This window comes from Alosa sapidissima, chromosome 9 (genome assembly GCF_018492685.1).
Source record: "Alosa sapidissima isolate fAloSap1 chromosome 9, fAloSap1.pri, whole genome shotgun sequence".
Classification (NCBI taxonomy): domain Eukaryota; kingdom Metazoa; phylum Chordata; class Actinopteri; order Clupeiformes; family Clupeidae; genus Alosa; species Alosa sapidissima.
In genome coordinates this window covers 14,957,228-14,981,047 of record NC_055965.1, presented here as the reverse complement: position 1 = coordinate 14,981,047, position 23,820 = coordinate 14,957,228, and the positions used below count along the sequence as shown (strand labels likewise).

The following is a 23,820-nucleotide window of genomic DNA, read 5'->3' as shown; positions in this document are numbered from 1 at the left end:
GTCACATGAAACGATTTTTGATGGACCCAACAGTCCTGGCAGCATTCAAAGAGGCCTGTGGCCAACAGCCGACAAACTTGGCACCACGAGGTAAAGAAACCTGTTTAACTTCATGAGATTCATTGGACCATGTTTTTTAAATTGTTTCTGTGATATAGATGCAAGTAGTTTTTGAAAACGGCTCAAAATTGTTGTGCAGGACAAACCAGAGAAAATGCAGAGAGTGAGGATGGCACTCTGAATCTACAGGGGATGGATCCTGAGGCCATACCTTACCATGGCCTTAAAAGCATAATTTCCTCACTTGCAAAAGGTAATTTAACTAATTTCCTGATTATGTCATATCTTTTGGCTTACATCCCACACAGCGTTACAATTACAAATAACCCAACATAAATTAAAATTCAAATTAAATTTGTATCCTCATCTGTTACAGGTACAAGGTATTTCTGGAAGGATGAAAACCGCCTGCCCTGGTGGCCAGACAACTTGCCCTTTATCTCACCTAGCCAAAAACGTAAGAGTATTCAATGTTGAAAAAGTTATGTCTTTTAATTGTGTATTTCAGGTATTATCAATAAAATTGCAGTTCTGTTGTTTTGATCGAGTAAAGATAAGTCAAACAACAACACCAAATAACAGTCCTACTGAAATTAATGGAGGGAAAAATCTTCATATATTTTGGCATGTTTTCAAATTTGATTTTAACATATTGCGTTTTATCTTTCCAGATTTGTTTGTTGGGACTGGGAGACAGCGCAAGTTGTCACACCAAGAACTTTTAATAATTATGCGTGCATATCAACAGCATCTCAGCAGTGAACAATAAAAGCCTGTTTGTTCAGTCTATCCTGCTAGCTTCCTGTTTAATAAACATTCCTACAGCAGTACTGAATGTAAGTCAGGTAGTAAATAAGGCAAGATAATGTGGATCTTCTGGAGTTTCTTATGCAGGGGCTGTGGCAACACTCTCATTAAGGTGACCGTGGGTCTGCTTCAGTGATGACAAATCAAAAAGTTGACAACCTGGAAAGTCAGAATCAGAAAGAATCAGAAATAATCAGCTGTAAAATGCGTTTCTCGAATTACATTATGGGCCTATGTACGCCTTATGATGCACCAAAGTCAGTAGGAAGGTGGTTTAGGTGGTCAATTCAGCTGTCCCTTAATAGTATAGCCCAAGATGTGTCAGCTGTACAATGCGTTTCTCGATCTACATTATGGGCCTATGCACGCCTTATGATGCACCAAAGTCAGTAGGAAGGTGGGGCATGTCTTAATGTATATTAATTGACATCTAGAGGCTATAGGCTTTCAGAAAATATATGGTTTAGGTGGTCAATTCAGCTGTCCCTTAATAGTATAGCCCAAGATGTGTCAGCTGTACAATGCGTTTCTCGATCTACATTATGGGCCTATGTACGCATTATGATGCACCAAAGTCAGTAGGAAGGTGGGGCATGTCTTAATGTATACTAATTGACATCTAGAGGCTATAGGCTTTCAGAAAATATATGGTTTAGGTGGTCAATTCAGCTGTCCCTTAATAGTATAGCCCAAGATGTGTCAGCTGTACAATGCGTTTCTCGATCTACATTATGGGCCTATGTACGCCTTATGATGCACCAAAGTCAGTAGGAAGGTGGGGCATGTCTTAATGTATATTAATTGAGATATTAATTGAATCTAGAGGCTATAGGCTTTCAGAAAATATATGAAAGCCATAACCATAAACATAAACAAAGCGACAACCATATCTAGCAAAATCACAGTAAAAGTAATGTAAAAGTGACGTAAAATACCTGTCAACTGTCCTCTGTATCCACCGCTGCAATAGACCATGATGTGAGGATGCACTCCATAACACAGCTGTTAATGGAAGCAAGGACTGAGGTGTCAAGGCCAGCATGCTTCAGCCTCTTCAGGAAGTAGACAAATGAGTAGCCAAACAAGGACAATCAAGGCCTTGCTTGCATGCTGGCTGTCTTGTAGTTTGACACCACTCTCCTTTCTGTGAATTTTCTGCTGGAGTCATATAATGAAATACAACCCATACATCAGGATATCAGGAGCAAGGATCTGTGAAAACATAAGTAGGGGGGGGGGGCATAAAGATATGTCGAGAAAACATTGCAGGACCATCCCTAAACAACACATCAGGACACCTTTCTTTCCTTTTTCATTTGATCACTACTGCAATTCATAGACATATGTTGTATACAGGTGAGACAAGGGTAAAACTGATGTGGGTATTTATTCTATTATAGAATAGGCTACTAAAATATAACTCCACAACTTCAAGTGTCAACACTGTAGTTTTGGAGGAGTATTTGTAGTTCTTATGCAGGAAAATCAGTATCTACTTTGGACATTAAAAGCTGCATGCACTACGTAGTACACACATGCGTACAATGCATTATTTTGGAGATAGAAATGTTGTTGTACTTCTTTGTTTTGCCTATAACAGAATTTTTTGTCACATGAATTACCCAGACCAAAGAAACCAAGCTTATTACGTGAAACTGACCTGCTTATAATTTAATGTCAAACACCATCTCAACTAATTGAAAAGCAGGATTGTATCACCATCGCACACATTTCGATAATTTAACCATAACGTGTCGTGAACAATGATTTATTTGGCTAATTATTACGCATTTGTCCACGTCTTTTACCATTATAAGACATTGAATTGTACTAAGAAATTGCTCATTTCAATTACCCAGAGCCAAAGAAACAAATAGCTTATTACGTGAAACTGACCTCATTGATTGTATCACCATTGCATTCATTTTGATACTTTAACCATAACGTGTCGTTAACAATGATTTATTTAGCTAATTATCACGTATTTGTCCGTCTTTTACCCTTATAAGACATTGACTAAGAAATTGCACTAATTTCGCGTGATTCTAGTTGTTTTACAGCATGAAGGAGTTTTAGTCAGGATAAGTATCCCTATATTTTGTTCGAAACAACAACAAAAAAACAACATTATTATTTACTAAATTTACGTAGTTTAACTTACCTTACCCTTACTCCACACAGCCAGCTACGATGCGTTTCCGCTTTCTTGTGGTGGCGTGTGTCACATGACAGCAACCAGCCTATCACACTGGGGCTCTTCGGCGTTTTTCGAGCGTTTACATACCTCACCATGGGACCTATCTTTCAAAAAAAATTTAACAGCAGTCTATGGTGAAAAATACATTATTTTCTGGTCCCGGTTGACTTGTGCCTTGAATTACCCATATGATTTTTTTTTTCAATTTTAAAGACAATTTTTCATGTAAAGACATTTGCAGTTTGTTTTGTAACTATTGAATTACAACATTGTGAAAGATCGTAATTTCAACGACTACAAACCCATCAGTCGCACTAGCCCATTCACAGCCACACCGGATTGTTCAAGCATATAACGATAACTATAACCATAACGATAAAAGCGTTCACACTGAACAGCGATAAGCAAAGTCTCTCCTTGTGTTAATGAATGTGACGGTTAAAATTTGATGGGTTCTGATTGGCTGTTAGCTTTTTATCGTTCTGAAAATCGCTCTGAAAGTGATCCCCAACTATATTGTTCTTCATGTCGTTATCGTTATAGTTTATGTGTGAATGTCGTCATTCATATTAACGAGAACGATATTTATTTATAGTTATCGTTCTTGGTGTGAATGGGCCTTTACTCGGGCTTCCCTTGCCGATGAAAATACCATGAGTCAGAGGATTAGACACATCAGGTAAGTTGTATTCGTCCATAGAGTGTACATAAACTACTGTTAAGTGACAGAGCTGGTAGCAAGATCCATCAACCATCAAGAACCATCAACTAACATAACAGCTAGTTGTATAGGGAGGGAAAGTAATCTCATCGCCACCTACTGGTTGCGTTCCTAGAGTTTAGCGGAGTAGATGGGATTTTTTTTTTTAGAAAAAATATATCTCGGTGCACATTAGGATCTTAATTGAATGCCATCCATATGTTAGGCACTGGGGTCACGTCTATTGCGTCTAGTGATCATACCTTATTTTTAGGATCAGTTGAATTGTTTTGAGTTTTTGTCTTAACGTGGTGATAACGAACTACAGTTGCATGTGACGTCACAGGTTTGGGCACTTAATCTCTAACTGATCAATACGGCAATTTGCTTAACCGGCTTAACATAGTTTTGTAATAACGGAGCGTGATGTAAACCGCGTGGTGATTACCTTTATGTCTGGATAACTGGTGTTGTGCTTCGACACATGAAGAGCTGGCATTAAGTGTCAATGCTAACCAGGCTAATAAACAAACCATGCTACTGTGAGTAACGTTGAAGGGTAAAGTCACGTGACTTCTTTTGTAGTCTGTTTATGAAACAAAAGGAGCAATTTCGATTTTTTAAAATAAGGCATAATAGGGCCTGACATTTTCACAGTTATAAGATTATTACTCTATACACACTGAAAAATATTTTTGGTGGATAACTTTGCTGATTTGGCTTCACAATATTTTTTTTTAAAAATAGGTCTATGGGACTTATTTTTTACAGTCTATGGACTTAACATTGGAGCTGCTCTTCGATAGGAACGCAACCACTTGGGGCGCTGGTTTTCACTTTCCCGAGAGATGTAGTCCACTGAGCGAATTCACACGAAACCAACATAACTTTTAAAGTCTATCAAACAGTACTTTCTTGACGTGAAAAAATATCTTTTAAATTCACACACATATGTGAAATTCATGGCGCAATTCAAACGGGACCAACAAATAATTGTTATCTCTCCATTGACTCCCGTTCATATTTTTTTTGAAAGATAGGTCCCATAGACCAGAAGTAGAAGGGTGTGACTTCGGCTCTCTATGGTGTCTGGCTGCTCAGCCAAATTGATTAATCCGGGACCAAGGGGCCTTGTTCAGACAGGTAACCAAGGACCCAATGGGATTGAGATCCAGAGTTCCTTTGAGAAGATGAGAGAAGTGTAAAGAAGGACAATCATCAGCCAAATGTGAAATTGTTGAAATGTGAAATGTACCTGCACCCTTTATAAGTTAGAAAACAAAATATAAATATATCTAACCCAAATAAAACCAACAGACACTTAACTAATATCAGTGCCGCACTGAGAATGGACAACCTGACAAACACAGGACGTCCCCTAGACTTTGGGGAAGTTGTATTCGTCCATAGTGGCCTACTTGGTCAGCGCTTCGGACATGTAACCGGAGGGTTGCCGGTTCGAACCCCGACCAGTAGGCACGGCTGAAGTGCCCTTGAGCAAGGCACCTAACCCCTCACTGCTCCCCAAGCGCCGCTGTTGTTGCAGGCAGCTCACTGCGTCGGGATTAGTGTGTGCTTCACCTCACTGTGTGTTCACTGTGTGCTGAGTGTGTTTCACTAATTCACAGATTGGGATAAATGCAGAGACCAAATTTCCCTCACGGGATCAAAAGAGTATATATCCTTATACTTATACTTTAAGTGGACATTCACAACGTCCCCAATGCTCTCTAGCGGACGTCACCAGGACGTTATTTACGTCCGGAGCAAGTTCTCCTATGTCAGGGGTGGCTAACCAGTCCATCATGAAGAGCCAAAAAAAAAATTCCACACAACTCAAAAGAGCCGCACAACAAAAAAAAAATGCCCACACTACAACAGCGACTTAGGCCTACAAAAATAGATTTTCTCTTTTAATTTAAAGTGAGACACTTGGCAGATGCTACAAATTATCGTTTTCAGGAATGAGTAGCAAGCAACAAAGATATCTGACACACATCACAAATTCCCCCTCACTGAATGACTTATTAGCATGATAAATGCTCCAATGTAACAACTGATTGTGGTAGTGGGAGCTGAACTGGAGTGCATCACTTTAATATCTGACAAGAGGACCCTAAACAAACTGATCAACATCTTGGACAATGAATGTCATCCGCTCTACAGCACTATCAAAAACCAAAAGAGCTTGATCAGCTGGAGACTTTGCTCACTGCCATGCACAACTGAAAGGCTGAGGAAGTCATTTGTTCCTAGGACCATGGAACTGTTCAATGCCTCACTAAAGGGAAGAGGAGAGATAGACTTCTCTGCTTAGTCTGTCTGCCTCTCCACCCTCTCCATGTCCATGTTTTTTGAGTACTGACTGCCCACTACTGCTTACTACTGTTTTACTATTGTACACAGCCTAATGTTTTTCACTACTGTTTTACTGCTACACTGTTACCTCAACCTGTTCTTGCACTGAAATAGTTTTTTTATTTTACCTTGTCTACATTACACTTTACTCTCCTATTTGTCTATATTATTTATGCTGGTCTCTAGACCTTACTGTTGCACTGTTGGACTAATGTTGGACTACTTTTTGCACCTTCACCATGACACCCACTCTCTTGAGCACCTTGCCAGGCACACACAACTAAGGACTATGGTTGGACTACTTTTTGCACCTTCACCATGACACTCACTCCCTTTAGCACCAGTTCTGGCCTTGACACTACAAGCGTCTTATGCTTGATCACCCTCAAGCACATTGGACTTTCTTAATTTAACTTATATAGTGCATTTAGTATTGTTAGTTTCTTATCTTATCTTCTACTGTCTTTATTGTACAGTGGAGTTTAGTTATATGTTTATACTATACTAATGTTTACCATTTCTGTTGTAAGTGCATGTTGTGTGTTATGTCTGTATGCTACTGAGACCCTTGAATTTCCCCTTGAGGATCAATAAAGTATCTATCTATCTATCTATCTATCTATCTGATATGCTGCCAATGTGACCGTCAAATGTTCCGTCTACTGTTCAGTACATTTTAAACTAAGGTAAACTATGCAGTATTGGCATATTCCTTACTGTTTTCTCGGTTTTTGCTTCTTTTTCGCTGGCTCTGTCATGACGAATGTCTGAGAAACTCCATCGCTACCTTTTTCTAGCCGGTAAAGCAATTCGTTACACTCCTTATACTTCCTAACACTGAGGCCGTCGGCCCGCCGGCCCACAGTTGCAAGGGTGTTTTTTCCGCTCACAGGCGCTGCAGGGGAAGCGAGACGGCCACCATTTAACCCGAAAAAAGTCATATAACCATTCCAATGACTCTGAAGCTGTTAAATTAAGGTAAATTAAGCTAAAAAACTTGCACATTAAGTTAAAAAAACTGCATAGTGTGCCTTTAAAAGAAAATACACAAAAAGAAAACGAGTCTGATTCTCTGACTGACGTCTGGCCTACCTTTACCTTGTACTTGCAAAGGTCAGTGCCTTTGGGAAATGTTCAGGTTGGAAGCTTTATGCATCAGTTAAGTCTGGCATACTAAGTACCAAACTAACGTGTAGAACACGTTTTTTTAATGGTGTTATTTAGGTTACGTTGACTCCACTGCTTGGTTGAATTTCCCATGTGATATTGACCTAAAGTGTATTGAAACATGATACCGAGTGTGAACGTATGTCTCATAGCCCATCTCGGCTTGTCCCCTGCACTCCAAAATCTGGCGCTAGTTAGCCGATGCTACCAACAGCTTTTTCAATAGTGGTGCTTCGGCATCGGGCTAGCCATGCAAATAAATCACTGTTTTACACCCATTTACGAGGCTCAATGTACAGTATCTCCACACTTCATTGGTAGACTTCCGAGGGCCCTGACATTTAAAACGAGACATTGAGAACTTTGAAAAAGCACTGGTAGTTTACTTACAAGACGATTTATACAGACAGTATCTTCATGAAGTTTAGCGTTTGCAGCCATCTTGAATTTCAGAACATGGCAACAGTGTAGCATATGACGGAGGTGGCTTTTAGCTAGATGGATGACAGCAGGCTAAGTAAAATAGCGATGTTTCAAAGCTAAAGTTCATCAGAATCTTGGGATACGCCCGCTTGACAACGGGAGAGATAGAACTAACGACTGGCCGTAGCAACCATCCATTTAGAACTAGTAACGGCAGTTTGTCCTGCAAGTTGAGGAATTAGTTGATGTGTCGGAAGAAATTAGTTCTACAAACAAGACCGTTTTAGCGATTAAAACGTTTAAATTGTAACAGGAAATGAACACAACGCAAGTGGCAACAGTCTAATAAGCAGGATAATGGACTCCACAGTGGTCTGTTCACAGCAATTAATGCACTTACGAGGTTTCGCGTTGGGGCCGTTTTACAACCTCGACTGTGCATTAACTTCTGTGAACAGACCACCGTGTCATCCATTAGCCCTTACATATTAACTCATTGAGTGCCAAAAACGTAATTCCCATGCGTTGAGTGGCAAAAACGTAATATTACGTTTTTAGCTTCTTTTTTTTTTAATTACGAAACTAGACACTCTAACACACCTTATATGTGATTTTGGGAACTCTGTGATGAATGGAAATGAAATATATGACTATCGAAAACTCATGAAAAAGCACAATCTGGACATTTTATCTGGACATTTTATCATAACTCGCTTTGGGTCGAATCAGTGACGCATGCACGTCAGGTCAAAACCAGGCCATTTCCGTGGGTCTATCACTAGGTGGCAGTCTCGCCAGGTCTCGCTGATCACTATGGCGGATCTGAGGCTAAATAGTAGACCAGTTCACCTAGCCATCCCCATTGAACCCCATTACATTTTGGCGCCACTTTGACATCAAATAACATTACAGCTGAAGTGTTTTAAGCCTTTATATTAACTTTTTTTTATTTTCGGAGTAATACAACATTGTGTGATTGGCGTCATAACCTCGTAACTGACTTACCGGCTGAGTAATAAACTTTTTTCCGAAATCAATGCTATAGTGACGTAATAAGCATACAACCAAAGCGGGTGAAAGCGTCGCACAGGAGCAAAATAACCGTATTCTCTGGATAAGAACGAAAACATCGGAGCACAACATTTCAGCGAAGTTTTGATGGATTGACAGTAGCCTAGGCTATGAATGTGACGAGTGCTGTTTATATTAAATCACATTTATCTACGAACAACTAGGACATTTAGAACAGTAATGTAGACATGGTGGTAACGAAGTGAGTGGCTACATACCCCAGGGTTCTTGCAGGTTTCAGTATGTCAAATTTAAGACCTTTTTAAGACATTTTAAGACCATAAAGATTGAAATTTAAGACCTACACAACGCATTACCAAAAAATATTAAAAAGAAATTCTGAAAAAAATCATTGAAAAGTCGTTGAAAAAGCATTCATTTAATTTACAGATAAAGCAATCAAACTAGTAACCTTCCACACCCAACATCTACAACCCAACTGATTTTTAATTTGCTCACTTGTAGTATACTCAAGGAAAAATATCCGTGTCACGTACCAAATGCCCTAAACCTTAAGCCCAAAATGAAAATAATCTAAAACAAACTAGCCCTCAAATAGAATAGATTTCATCAAGAAAGTCAAAAATGAGACTGGAGTTGAAACTGGGTGTGAAAGTGTGTTTTGGGTGGACACTCTGCACTTGTGTGCGTGTGTTTGTGTGTTTGCATGAGAATGTGTGTGGGTGGGGTATGTGTATGAGCCTTGTCAAGGACGTCGTTAGGCTTACAGTATTTTGGGAGAGCTGAAACCACCCAAAGATGATCAAAAGCCTTCCTAAAAATATATAGTATTAATATGCGTCCAAATTCACTTCCATTATTCTCTGTTGAATTGCTCACAGAGTACTTATCTCCACAAGTCGCACAGACGTCACTTGAAAGAGCGAAACCGGAGCTTTCGAATGATGTTAGCGGCTAGTGCTAATAAACAGTTTGCATTTTGCGGCTATAGCTTATGTTTCTCTGCATGCTCTGGCTTGTGACCCCAGCGCCTTCACACCCAGAGTCCCTAATTGAATATTTTTTATGCAAAGTTTGCAGCGAGCCTCGTACCCGGAGCTGGGTACCACTTGTAACCAACAGCAGACATCGCTGTGATCTAGCCAGTGTTGCCACAGTTACCTTGAAAAAGTAATCTGATTACTCCTTTATAAAGTAACTTAGTTACTTTTAAAGGCACACTATGCAGGTTTTTTAGCTTAATATGCAATTTCTTTAGCTTAATTTACCTTAATTTAACAGCTTCAGAGTCATTGGAATGGTTATATGACTTTTTTCGGGTTGAATGGTGGCCGTCTCGCTTCCCCCTAGCGCCTGTGAGCGAAAAAAAACACATTTGCAAATGTGGGCCGGCGGGCCGACGGTCTCAGTGTCAGAAAGTATAACGAGTGTAACAAATTGCTTTACTGCATTCAAATACACATACACGCCAGGCACCAGCTAGAAAAAGGTAGCGATGGAGTTTCTCAGACATTCGTCATGACAGAGCCAGCGAAAAAGAAGCAAAAACCGAGAAAACAGTTAGGAAATTGCCAATACTGCATAGTTTACCTTTAAAATCAAGTAATCAGTAAAGCAACTGAGTTGGATTACAAGTTACTTTATTAGTTACTTTCAGCAGCTGCCGACAACACCCCCCGCCGCCTCAACATAAAAATGACAACCGGTTTTGCCAATACTTACTTTATTTGAAATGCATTTTAACAGTAATGTCAACAATGTAGGCTATAGCAGACATCCCAACCCAAATAATATCTAGTCAGATAGAAATTGTGATGATAAAATATGTAGATTTTGGTTTGGGCTTTTCATTTTCAAAAAGAGAACAAACGGGAGAGCGTGGTGTTTGCAAAGAAAAGGCTTTTCATGTAGCCTTGGCAACTAGCCATCTAGTATAGGCCTGAATAATAGCAAATTAAATGACACTTGTTAAACTCACCTCAACAAGTCTTTTGCAGCCATGGGCAATGCTACAAACAGTGCAGTGTGCAAGACTATCATTATGTTTTACTCTTATGAGACAAGGGTACACTTTTGTGTAGTCTGATGTGAAATGGGTCTTAAATGTTCCTTTTTGGGGGCCACTGACTGCCATGACGCTCCTGTTCCTAGATACACTGAACTGATTAATTTAGTTTGGGAGAAAAAAGATAAAAGCCCACCTACACTGAAAATTGATTGGTTGATTTAGCAAAACAGGCCAGGGTGCTCTCTGTCTTGGTTGCGCTTTAGGCACACACGCACCACTCCTCTCTCTCTCCCTCTCCGTCGTGTGCGCGCTAAACTCAGATGCACACGCACATTTGAGTTCCCGGTCTGGCTTGCGCACTCTTGTTCGTTCTAGATTCCGGGAGATTTTATCTAATTTGCGGGAGTCAGGAAGCCGCTATCAGGAGACTCCCAGAACTTCGGGAGACTTGGGATGTCTAGCTAGACAGCACTTTGTCACCAGCACAGAGTGTACAACGTACCTTAATGTTATCATGTTTAGCGGACACAAACTCAAAATAATGACTGTATAGCTAAAATGCGCATCTCTCTCCTCCCTCTATTGTTGTTTATGTTTGTGTTGCTGCGTGGTATTACACGTGAGTCATCATGCTGAAAACGTGAGCGTTAATCCCCGAGACAAGAAAAAAGCAAAGAATATACATTTTCCTAAGGTAAATGACAAAGATAGTAGGCCTAACGCACAGTGACTAGGATAATTAACTTTAATCTGATTGCTAGAAATAGTAGCGTGTTAGACTCGTTCAGGAAAAAAGTGGTCAAAATAGAGTAACGCGTTACTGGCATCACTTGATCTACAGTAGCCATGTCTCGTTGAAAGTAGGCCTACACTTTCCCATTTTCCACACGTAGCCGAACTTTAACAAATTCTGAGGAGACGCAGACGTATTTTGCAGGCAGGTATTGCATTTATCACCGGATTTGTAGATTTATCACTGCGTAGGCTACGTACCAACACCAATATCCCCCAGAAAGAACTACAACACACTGAACCAATGTTCTGAGCATTCTGCTGGTTTTGTTACAATGGTAGCAAAGACGCTAGAGCTCTGCTTTGCAAGCTACGACTCAATACCTTTTTGCTACTTTGTAATAACTTTATGCAGCCAGCGTTTCTGGAAATGAACGATGGTAAAATATTTTTTAGACCTGACTAAATTAATTTTAAGACCTCGGAATGAAAATCTGGCCGTTTTTAAGACGTTTTAAGGCCTTAAATTTAAAGTTCTGAATTTTAGGCTTTTTAAGACTTTTTAAGACCCCGCGGGAACCCTGATACCCAATCTCTCAGTGCAGCTATCACAAGAGTTACACGAGTCAGACTACGTGCCTACGTAACTTACATTTACGTTCCCTGAGCCTGTGCAGAAAGCCTCGTCGACCAACAGGAAACGGTTGAAATTTGCTTCACCCGCCTCAATTGACGTCTACGTAATGACTCTGTCCATATCTTTTACTGTCTATGGCAACACTTTATATTTCATGAAAGACGCTTTATCTCCATTTCTAGAAAAAAAAACAGCGATTTTGATGAAAACTAGCCACTGTTTAGCTTGGGATTTCTCATGAACAGAGGCGTGCATAAATACACGGTTTGCACCCACTGAGAGCTTAAAGTCTCACCTTTTAAACGAGTCATTGTATGTGTTCATAGCTATAACACAGAATATGCTGTGGCTGTACAAAAATCATCAACAATGGTCTAGATTGCTGGCACTCTAGGACAAAGCTTCCGAAAACAGCTTGGCATTCAATGAGTTAACCAGAAAGGCTATGCTAGCCTACAAAAATATGAATCCTCCTTTTGAATGTCTGTGTTCCTCTTTCTATTTACGCTTAGCGTCAGGGTTTTCCTAATTGCAACAGTATTATTACACCTGGCTAAAGAAACAAAGTCTGCTTCTTTTTGGGCTAGATTCCTATCCATAACATGACGGTAACATTATTTTAATTTAAACATTGCAGCCTAACTATTGGCAGTACTATCAACTTATGAAAAGCATTTTCATTTACCAGAAATAATAGGCTATTTATAAAAAACACTCTAAATTCAAGGAGAAGTGAGAACATCAGTTGAGCAGCCGCGAGCCGCACGAGAGGAGGCAAAGAGGTTCGCCACCCCTGTCCTATGTGATGTCCAGTGTCGGACCTTTTGGGGACGTTTCCGTGAAGTCCCTCGGTGTCGTCTGCATTGGGTCATTTCAAAAACATCCCAAGGACGTCCTTGTGAGGGCCCGACAATAATGTTATACCGGGGACATCAAGGGGACGTTTGATTGCTAAGTGCACGCAAGGCCGTGGGAAAGCGCTCTGGCTGCAGCCTGCAGGAAGGAGACATCCACATCCATGTGCGACTTCACATCTTACACGTCATTACGTAGCAACATTGAGTTCAGCTCAGGTTCAGCTACACAGCATTCAGACAAAGTACACCATTGGTGACCACTGATGAAAGTAACACGTTTGGCTGTGTATGTAGCTGATGAAGTTTTCAATAACTGAATAAAAAGTTGTCAAATGTTAATGTATAAACGTTCTGTAATTTTCCTCTGGGGATGAATAAAGTATCTACTGTATCTACCTAACGTAGCAATTATGCTAGCTCACCTTTAGCAGGTTAGCAGCTAGCTTCTAACCTTTAGCAGGTTATTTAATGAGCTAACCTCTAGCAGGTTAGCAGCTCATTAGCCTACCTTAGTCTACAGCAACCCAGTTTATGAAGTTGTGTGTATATGGACAAAGTAGGTTCACTGCAGATATGTGAATTATGTAGCACTTACATTTTGAGTTTAACGTTAATGTATACAAACTAGGGAATGGATTTTATCAAATCCATGTTAGCTGATGCGATGCTTGGTGTAGCTTACAATGTGCATTTCTTCCGATAACATTACGTGATGCATGTAACATGCTCTAAATAGGCAGTGGTTTATCTAACCAAGTCATTATCTGTTTTATTTTCAGAACCACACACACGGCCGAATTGGGGCAGAACCGAGGACTTTAGATGTCCCAAAAAATGTCTGCGGGAACCCAATGTCGAGGAGGGGACGTCGTCCGGACTTTATTTTGTTTGCTGGGAATGCACCTAACAAGGCTAACAGTTACCTTACACCACATGTTTGCTACAAATGTTAGCTACCAGCAAAACATTTATAACCCGAATTAAAAGCAAATAGTGTTCAATTCAATAAAACATCAATTAGTCGACAGTAGGGCTGTCAAAATAACTGATTAATTTAGATGAATTAATTTGAGAAAAAAGCCGTTCTAGTCAGTAACCATTAGACTGTAAAATGAAGGAGAGAGAAGAAAATGTGCTGCCTAGATCATTGATTGGAACATTTACTTCTAAAAAAACAGCCTGATTGTGTTGATAAAAATAAAGTGTTGATTAAAATAAAGTCATCTGCAATGTCTGCAGCAAGAAATTTGCATATCACCTGAGTTCGTCAACTCTAAAGTCGCACATCAAATTCAATGCAAAGAAATAGTGTTGACATTGAGGGGAGTGTTAATCTATTTTCATTGTGTCCGCTAGGTTTTATCTGTCGCCTGAAATGCCTTGTATGTGAAAAAAAAAAATTGTGGCCATTATTTGAACAGTGAAAATAACAGACTACTTTAATTGGTCAGTCTGTCAACAGATTATTTAATGCCAGACAAATATTTGGCACCACACTAGATCACTTATAGCAGTGGAGTCCTGGCTAACTAATGTTAACCAGCTATGTTAGCTATTCCCTCAGTGGGTATTTTCTAATTTGTTACAGAAAGATTAAGACATGGTCGATTTCCAATATTATAATAATGTCAGTTTAGATTGTACTATTTAAGTGAAATATACTGCACTGATCATGTTAAGCAGAGACAACGATAAATGTTATGTTTTTGCAAGGCAGAGGAGGAGGGGTCTAATAAAAATTCTGCCCATCAACCGTTCCTCCTGCTTCTCAGTCCACACAGACACATGACTCCATGACCATGTGTCTTGCTGCTGTGACAACGGGCTCTGCTACTACATTAAATGGTAGGTGAACTTTCTGATTAACTTGTTGAAAAATGTAAATTCTGATAACCGAAAATTATGTTCAGTTCGACCAATAGTTAGCTAAATGTTTGTTTACGTGATTAACAACCTGAGAAAACTAAGGTAACATTAGCTTCGTTGTTAGCATGCTAGGAGTCTTCCGGACAGTTAGCTGATGGTAGCTACCTTCCAATGGGTGTGTATGGCAGATTATAACAATGTCACATATGTTTTCGTGTAAATATACTTGTCTTGGTGCTACTTAGTTTAATTCAGACTTTATCATTGAAATTGGTGGTTCTGTCTGTAGACAGTTTTAGCTAACAATAGCAGCACATGTTGGTTAGCTTTTGGCTAATGTTAGCCGATGTCCATTCACTTATTACTTATTTGTTGCATTCATAGGTGATATTCACCTTATTCAGCCCCGCCCATTTTTTTTTTAAATTTCACGTTGTCTTTAAACTTCCAGTCGGCTAGCTACGTCTAGTTAGCTTCATTGGGATAACACGGCAGAAGAGGATAGAGAGGCTAACTTACAGAACAGCCGCTCCAAAGTCAGTTTTTTCCTAACTTCAGATAGGAAAGCTGTATAACAGAAATGTCTTCAGTCACCAAAATCCTAAATAAACGTTCCTAACTTTAGGATGACCCATAATATATGATGCCAGTAATCTCGATAGAGCTCTGCTATCTCAATGTATCGCAATGGATGTTTGGTCAATCGGAAGTTTGGAGACAATGTGGGCAAAGCTAGCGCCCCCATGTTTGTGCGCGGAATAAGGTGAATAGCAAACTTTTATTCCAACTAAGTAAATGAACTAGCCTAGAAATCTAGACGCGCCCCTAGCGGGCTAGTCTAGCAACTCTCCGTTGGCTTGTGAACTCCAGAAATCGAAACTTAATCAGGCCAATGAAATCGTTTATAGAGTCGTTAGGTGGGCTTAACATAATGATTGATGGCAGAGTTGCAACGGTTTGGCTTGAATTCCCTGCTACTTGAAAACAAATAAGATGGATGTTGCTGTTGGCGAACAGTGTGACACGAGTTAAGCTTTTATTAAGTTGGCAAACATTTGAACTAGCCAACTAGCTCCGCTGGTGGGAAACGCATGGGACTCATAGCGCTGCCGCTGTCCTATTGCGTGCGGAGGGAATTTGAAAGACAACTGATTATCCCGCCCCTCGGACTGAGCACTGCGAACGGTTGAGTGCCTAGACCCTACATTTTAATGTGGGTCTGGCTCGTCAGGCTATAAATGAACATGAACTAAAAGTTTGTTTTCTTATGTTTTTATTTATAGGTTCTTCATCTACAGTGGATGTGGAATATTTATAAGTTTAAATCTTGTTTGTTCATGTTTTATCAATAATAAAAGGCATTCCTATACATTGTGATGAATTTCTCTTAAATTTTTAATAAAACAGTTAAATTAATACAGTAGCCTAATCTTAAAATAAAAAAAAAAAACAATAGGCCTATCTACAGAACTTCATATTTTATATTTTAATGAGCTTTTTAACATGCATTTTAACCTAGGCCTATACTAGTTATTTTATACAACTGCAACTTCTGAAACAATAATTTAAGTGAACTAAAGATTTTGAGTAAAGACTACTAATGTAAGCTTAATTTGTCTACAGCATCAACATAAGGTTGTTAGTTGACACAACTAAACCTGTTTAGTTTTATGTTTGTAAAAACTAAAATGGTTTAAGGCAATCGGTTTCCACACAATTTTCTAGTAATGACAACTAGTTCGGGTTTGGAGTGTAACGTCACCAATATTTCCTAGTAGGTAAAACACGGTGTGAAAAACAAAAATACCTGGGATGTTACATTATTTAATTTAAAGACTGCATTATATTCAAAACTCTGCAGCCAGGCTCCTCACCCATACCAGACGATCAGCACACATCACCCCCATTTTCCATCAACTCCATTGGCTACCAGTTCTGTCCCGGATCAAATGCAAAGTACTCACCTTCAAAGCCCTCCACAACCTTGCTCCCCCCTACATCTGCGACCTCCTGACCCCTTGACACTCCTTCCCGCTCACTCAGATCCTCTGACCAAAACCTCTTGGCTATCCCCCGCTCCAGACTGTCCAGGTCCTTCAGCAGGTCCTTCAGTGCCTTGGCCCCAAAACTCTGGAACTCCCTCCCCCAACCTCTTCGTGCCTGTCCTTCTCTTCCTTTCTTCAAAGCACATCTCAAGACCTTTCTGTTTAATGATCACTTCTCCTTCACACCCAATACCTCCATACAGATAACTTGTCTTTGTTGTATTGTTTTGTTTGTTTGTTATTGTGTTTCCCTGCCTTTGTCTCTGTTGTATTGTTTTGTTTGTTTGTTATTGTGTTTCCCTGCCTTCCTACTATGTAAAGCGATCTTGGGTTTGAGAAAGGTGCTATATAAAATAAACGTATTATTATTATTTAAACATTGTGTAGACAAACTTTGAGGAAAATCAGAGTCGTAGCTGCAACCATTTTCCTGGATTTTGTCTGAGTTGACACGGAATGACGGATGTGTTGCAGGCAAAAGCATGATTTAAATGGCATGTAACATAGCTAACGTCAAACCCCGGTCTGGGAACTACACATTCATTTTCTCATATTTGAAACGTGGTTTACAAATGCCCACAGCTATTTATTGGGCCTACGAATGTCTATCAGATGCGTCTGTACGTAGCTCATAACGGCTTCGGTGTGTCGTCATCGTCTTGCTGTCCCGCCTCCGTTCTGTGATTGTTTCCACCTCAATGAAGGAACCAAAGTCCATGGAATCCAGGCTGCCTAGCAGCGTGAATAAAATCGTAACCTGATTCAAAGCGCTAACCTACACACTGGACCTACGTGGTGTACAGACGTGGAAGTAAGACCATACATTCTCAAATTAATTAATCAAAATTAATCAGTTATTTTGACAGCCCTATTTTTTTTTTATTATTATTATTATTCACGGGGAGCATGCTCCTGGTCCCCAATAGCTTAATTGTGGGGGCATTTTTGTGTACAGTATGTGCCCATGGCCCCAGTGGCTCATAATCCACTAAAGCGTTTCAAAATCATTTTGGTAATACACTGACTTAGAATACGGATAATGGCATTTGTGACGACCCTGGTGGGTCTCTTTGGCCCCAGCCACTTCTGTGCCTGTGCTCTGTCTCCCTCTCTCTGTGGCAGGTGACTAGGGCCCAGGTGTGTGAGATCACCCTTGATTTGTGTGTGGATAAGAAGCCTGCTCTCCCCATGCTGAGGGCTCTCTTCTCCCGATGTTGGCTTTTGTTTTCTGTTTCGCTGTACATACCCCCTAGACGCTGACTGGCACTACAGTTTTATTTTACACTCTATTATACTGACTTTCTTACTCTTCGCTACAATATTCTTTAATAAATATACTTTATTTACTTATCATCTGCGTGTGGCCTTCTATGTATCATGCTTGAGCCGGCATGTTACACATTTCTGACTTTGTCGATGTGAGCCCAGAAAGCTTGCTATTGCACCATGTAACATTGTTGTCACAGGTAAAGGTATGACCTTTTTATCAGTTTTAGATGATTAAGGTGACATCGAATGAGAATATTCACTTTATTTACGAACAACAGGCTCTGCAGCAAAAAATGTATCATACTAAACGTTTTGTAAGACTGCAATGCTAGGCTACATGTGCACAACCATAGACTGTATATATAGAACTGGACAGTGTGCCGTCTGTTAAGAGTGATGCGAGCGTTAGTCCAGAGCCCCCTGGTGGCTGGCTGCAGTACAATGTGTAACTCCGCCCATCCCCATGTATTTCAATGGCCAAGTAGCCAACTTTCCGTGTCACTTTTCTCACCTAAAACTATTTTTGTATCAACAACTTTTTATTCGAAAAAATAGTTTTCAAGATGCTTCAATACACACAATTTTTCTTTTCTCGCTGAAATTATTTTTTTTTAATGTTATATTAACAAATCTAAAAAGGGCGTGTTTACACCTATGATTGACAGCTGGCTGGCTGCAGACACGACGCTTTGTCCATTATGTTTTACCCATAGACTGGGTTTTACCGTCTAGGCTGCAGACACTACCACGTCATCGCTCACTTGTTTTAACGACACCTGATTTCGACACATAATCTAACCTAAATAAGTGTTGCTGTTATTATCATTAGGCTATATCTTATTACAGTCTGACTAAATACATATTGATAGTCATACATTGTGTAGTTGTTTGTAAGAGACATCGTTGTTAGTTGTGACAGATTCTTTGTGAAAAAAGATATGTGCTGTTCTTTCGTAGATGCTAAAAGTATAGAAGTATATTAGCTCATAGCATGCTAAATCATGCTAGGACCTAGCATTAGCCAGTTGATAGGTAAAGTAAAAGGGCTCTGATATTGATCCGAAGTGACGTTAGCCATAGTCACCATCATTTACAGTCCTACTTGTTTCAAATGGTTTAACGTAACCAGTGATTGCCGCCATCACCATTGCAACTTAATTTGAATACACTTAAGTCACTGGAGAAGGCGATGTTAAGTTTCATTAACGTTAACTCTTGCTTAGTTTTGCGAATGGCAATAAACGCCACCTAGCCTGCTAGGTCGACAACCTCGGTATGCCCATTTATGAATCAGCCCGACAAATAACGTTACTTGTGTTTTAGTGAACACATATTGGACCATAGCTTAACGTGAGGAGGGATTCAAAGTTACAAATGGCCAATTTGCTTAGTATGTTCAGAACAGCGGTATCTGCAAATGTGTTAAGGTATCGTTGTTACCTGCGATTGCACTGCTGGAGAAGCATTTTGCATTCGTATGATTTGATCAGGTCTTGCCAGTGATGTGTAAATCCTCCCGTAGACGTACATCATTTCAAAATAATATGTCTAAATTGAAAACTGTGACAACTTATTGATAGGCTCTCTCAATATGTCTGTAATCGTATGCCTCTACCACAGGCTTGCTAGTCTTTCACCAGAGAGGGTGCTCCATTATAAATCAGAAATGTAATATTGCAGCCTTCATGTCAGCTGTAAAAATATGAGAACATGGACCTACTACATCAGGATACTCTGTAAACATTTCACACATAATCAGGAAGCTACTTTGCTGTTCAGTGTGTGATGTGTTTAAAGTGGTACTACATTTAAAGAAAAAAATGTATTCTTTGTTTCAAGTGCATAAGAAAATACCACATTATGATGATTGTTTTGTATTTGTTAAGGGTAACCATAACCATATAATACTGGGATCAATCCTAATGCCTAGCCTAATGAAATAAACAATGAAAATGAGGGGAGAAAGCAATAATAAATAATAATGCCCATTCAATCAATAATATAATAACAATAACATGATAAGACTACATTAAGGAGAATATCAATAATAAACAATGTCAAATTAATCAACAGCCTATAATGAAAATAAAACAGTACTACTGCATACAAACCATAATGTATAAGAAGTGCTTAAAAGACCAAAAACTATCACAAGAACGAAGAGCACTGGGCAACTCATTCCACCAACATGGAACCACTGAGGAAAAGTGTCTTGAATTTGACAGAATAAGACTGGTTGACACAACAGACGCTCATCAGAAGATCGCAGTGGGCGGTTGGGGATGTATATCTTGATCATTGAATTAAAATAACAAGGAGCAGATCCTGTTAGTGTCCTATAGGCCAAAGTGAGAGATTTAAATTTAATTCTGGCTACTGTAGGGAGCCAATGGAGAGTAACTAGGAGAGGAGTTACGATGTGTCCTCTTTGGCTGATTGAAGACCAGTCATGTTACAGCATTCTGAATGATATATCACACAAAAGAAATAAAAAAAAACATTCAATATTGATTTAGTATCAACCAATAATTATTCTGATATTAATATTCTTGTAACGTCTACATCTTTGTGTAGGCTACAGTTAAATACTAAGCAATGGCCTCTGACTTAAATACCAAGGCAGTTAAATGACCGTGGTATGGTATAGTCTACGTGATACACAGGACTACACAGTAAACCCATTTAAAAAGCATCATCTCAGTATACCCATTTAAAATAGGCAAGGATACGTATTTAATAACATTTGGGGTTGCTCACAGTATACCCACCACTACAACTAACTAACTAGACTACACCACTGGTTAAATGGCGCATTGCAATTTGCAATTTGTGTGAGTTCAGGGGCATACAGAAAGTTGAAGTTTGGGTGACATCAATAAAGAAAATAGAAACAAAGGGATGTGTACAGCCTCAAGTATGAATGATGTCACATTAACAGAAGGTTCAGAGCAGCGGCAGACCTTTCTTGGTGCCACGCAAGTTATTGAAAGTCATGTGTTTTCAGAACGTAGTGGTGCTGTGCCATGTCCCATGTATAAGGGGCTTCAGGTTGATCCAGTGACGGTGGGTGATGATGTCAGGGAGATGGATGTCAGGGGACTTGGAGAAAGGGAGAGGACATGCAACCTCAGACCACTCCAGCCAAACCACTTCACGTAGACATTCCCTTGCTTGCAGACTAATGTAGACCATGGAGACCACCTTGCCGCCACCTCCAGCACATTCAGCCATCACCCATATCGTACCTGCAAAAAGGAAAGTTACAATAAAGTTAGTCAGACAATTTTACAACATTACAAAGCATCTAATCAGGCACTCAACACCACTAGTAATACCAATTAATTAAATATATGTGTGCAATAAACTTCACAGCCTACCTAATGTTAACTACACATTTAAACTTGCGTCAGCTTGAAAAATAACGTTATCAGTACGACTGATCATGGACGTTAGATGACAAACTAAGGTCTTTCTCAAATGTTCACCGATATCCCTGGGAAGTGACTGGTTCTTGGCGTAGTGTTTAATGCAGGCGTTTCATTTATCGATCATTCACTTATGCGGTCTACAACTACCGATCTATTTTTTACAGTCTATGCTACCGACCTACCAGCACAGAAGTAGCAGGAAGGTGTCTGTCGTTAACGGGACGGGTTGATGAGGTCCATGCTTCACACTACGTTAACTTGCGTTGCTTTATCACATCATATACTGTACTGACTGTCTAGTGTTATTAACCCCCATGTACAGTCAATGGTTACTACATGTTGAGATGGCATACATTAAAATTGAGATATTTGAAAACGGCAACAACTAATAAAACCAAGTATATCATGCATCGACTGTTACGGGAGCTGTGTGCTAATCTTCACTTCAACGACTAACAGCCTCCCGTTAACGGTAACGTTAATGTAGCTGCTAACGTTAGCATCTAATTCGCTGTCCTTATTTCTGTTGTTAGCTCATTAGTATTCACCATACTAAATTGTCACAGTCTATAATCAACATAATAAGCTCTCTTAGACGTATTTAAGAACACCAATAGACAAAAAACACTTTTCAGTTGATACGCAACACTTACCAGACAAGAACAAACCGATTGTTGTTTGTACTGCTTAGCTAACTCACAGCCGCAAAATTCATCCAGCCACCTAGCCTTCTGCGCCGAGTCGACCTGCGTTGTGGAAAGGAGAAGGGGGCGGGTTTCACTTGACAAGGGGCGTGTTTAACTCGCTGAGTGGACGTGCCTGATCGCGACTCCTCTTCACTGCGCATGCTTCAACTTTTGCTGCGCAGCCGCACTTCAAATTGGCTCCAAATTTTCCAAGATGGCGTCGCCTCGGCGGCTTCAATTCCATAGAACACTGTAGAATGCAGCCACACTGTCCAGTTATATATATACAGTCTATGTGCACAACAGCACACCAGTGGCACAGTTTATTATTTGCGATGTTGAGCCAAATGAGTCAGAAAAAGGCACTAATCTTTCCCCTCTTTATTTTCAACTTGTTTCAGAAAAAGGAAACTGAAAGATGTGAAAAAGAAACAATATACAAATTGTGTAAAAATAGATGTTGGAATGCTGTAGCTGGTTGGGGGCTGTAGAGCTGCTTGAGAGTGAATGAGAGCAACAAGGTGATTGAAAAGCACATTTTTCAAAATCATCAGTACCACAGAGAACCAATAAACTTCTGAAGTAAGTCTGAAGTAAAGGCTCATCAGGGTTCTTTGGTCCCCTCACCTGAGTCCTGTGTTGATGAGGGCGTTCATGCTGCGAGAGGGGTGACGTTGAGCACCATGTACCCCAGTGCCAGCTCCATGTCCTCCCTGATGAAGCCGCTGGCCTCTCCAGCTTTCGGCAGCAGTGTTTGGGCTGTGCCCTCGGCCTCCGTGTCCATGCCTCGCCCCAAGTGAGCGTGCAGGTGGGCCAGCGTCACCATGGCAGCACGGGAAACCATCGAGCGCAGGTTCTTCACCTGGGTGTGTTGAGAAAGGTAGAATGACAAAATGTTACAAACTGTGATGCATAGAACACAAAGAATGTTTGTAACGGTGCTCTCATACTGTCTACAAAAGTGAGTCCAGGCCCAACATGATCATACATAGTAGTGGCACCAAGACGAGTAAGCTTATTGAAACTGTGCAGCATAACTAAGTCTTTTGAATACACATTCTCTATCTGGTCTGGAACAGAACAAATGCAACATGAACTCTAGCTTGTTTTCCAGCAGAGAGCCTCTGACCTCGTGGTAGACGGCCAGACACACATCATGCAGCCTGGGCAGCAGCACCTCAGCGTGGTGCTGGGACAGAGACCCGATGGAGATCAGGGCCTCAATCTTCTGCTCCCTGCAGAAACAGCACACACACAACTCAGAGGAGCATATACTTGACTTTCTCCAGCTTAGCTCTAAAGTGTAAAGACCTTGTATAGGGTAGACTGTCTTCTATAAAAGACACTCTTTCAACACAAATATGTCATTGTTTCAGACTGTATCTTAGCTAAAAACCTTTATTTTGTCTCAAGTAAATATGTTAAAGTAGCCTATCATAGCTATATCTTATAATTTGCATAGATTTAATGTGTTAGCCTAGCCTATTTTGGCTATACTCCCACCAGTCATCGTCTCTGAGCAGCCTGAAGGCCTGCAGGAAGGCCTCC

The 23,820-nt window shown here is 40.1% G+C and overlaps 2 long non-coding RNA genes across 2 annotated transcripts; one reads left to right on the top strand and one right to left on the bottom strand.

Annotated features, from left to right (window-relative positions):
• On the top strand, positions 1 to 481 carry LOC121718426. The gene is made up of 3 exons (XR_006033946.1): positions 1 to 90; positions 200 to 313; positions 437 to 481. It is a non-coding gene; the product is annotated as an uncharacterized LOC121718426 (long non-coding RNA).
• Positions 482 to 533: 52 nt separating this feature from the next.
• Positions 534 to 23,790, bottom strand: LOC121718410. Its single transcript, XR_006033926.1, has 5 exons — positions 23,776 to 23,790; positions 23,402 to 23,507; positions 22,900 to 23,134; positions 1,803 to 2,079; positions 534 to 1,026 (listed from the first exon to the last, which is right to left on the bottom strand). It is a non-coding gene; the product is annotated as an uncharacterized LOC121718410 (long non-coding RNA).
• Between the last annotated feature and the right edge of the window lie 30 nt (positions 23,791 to 23,820).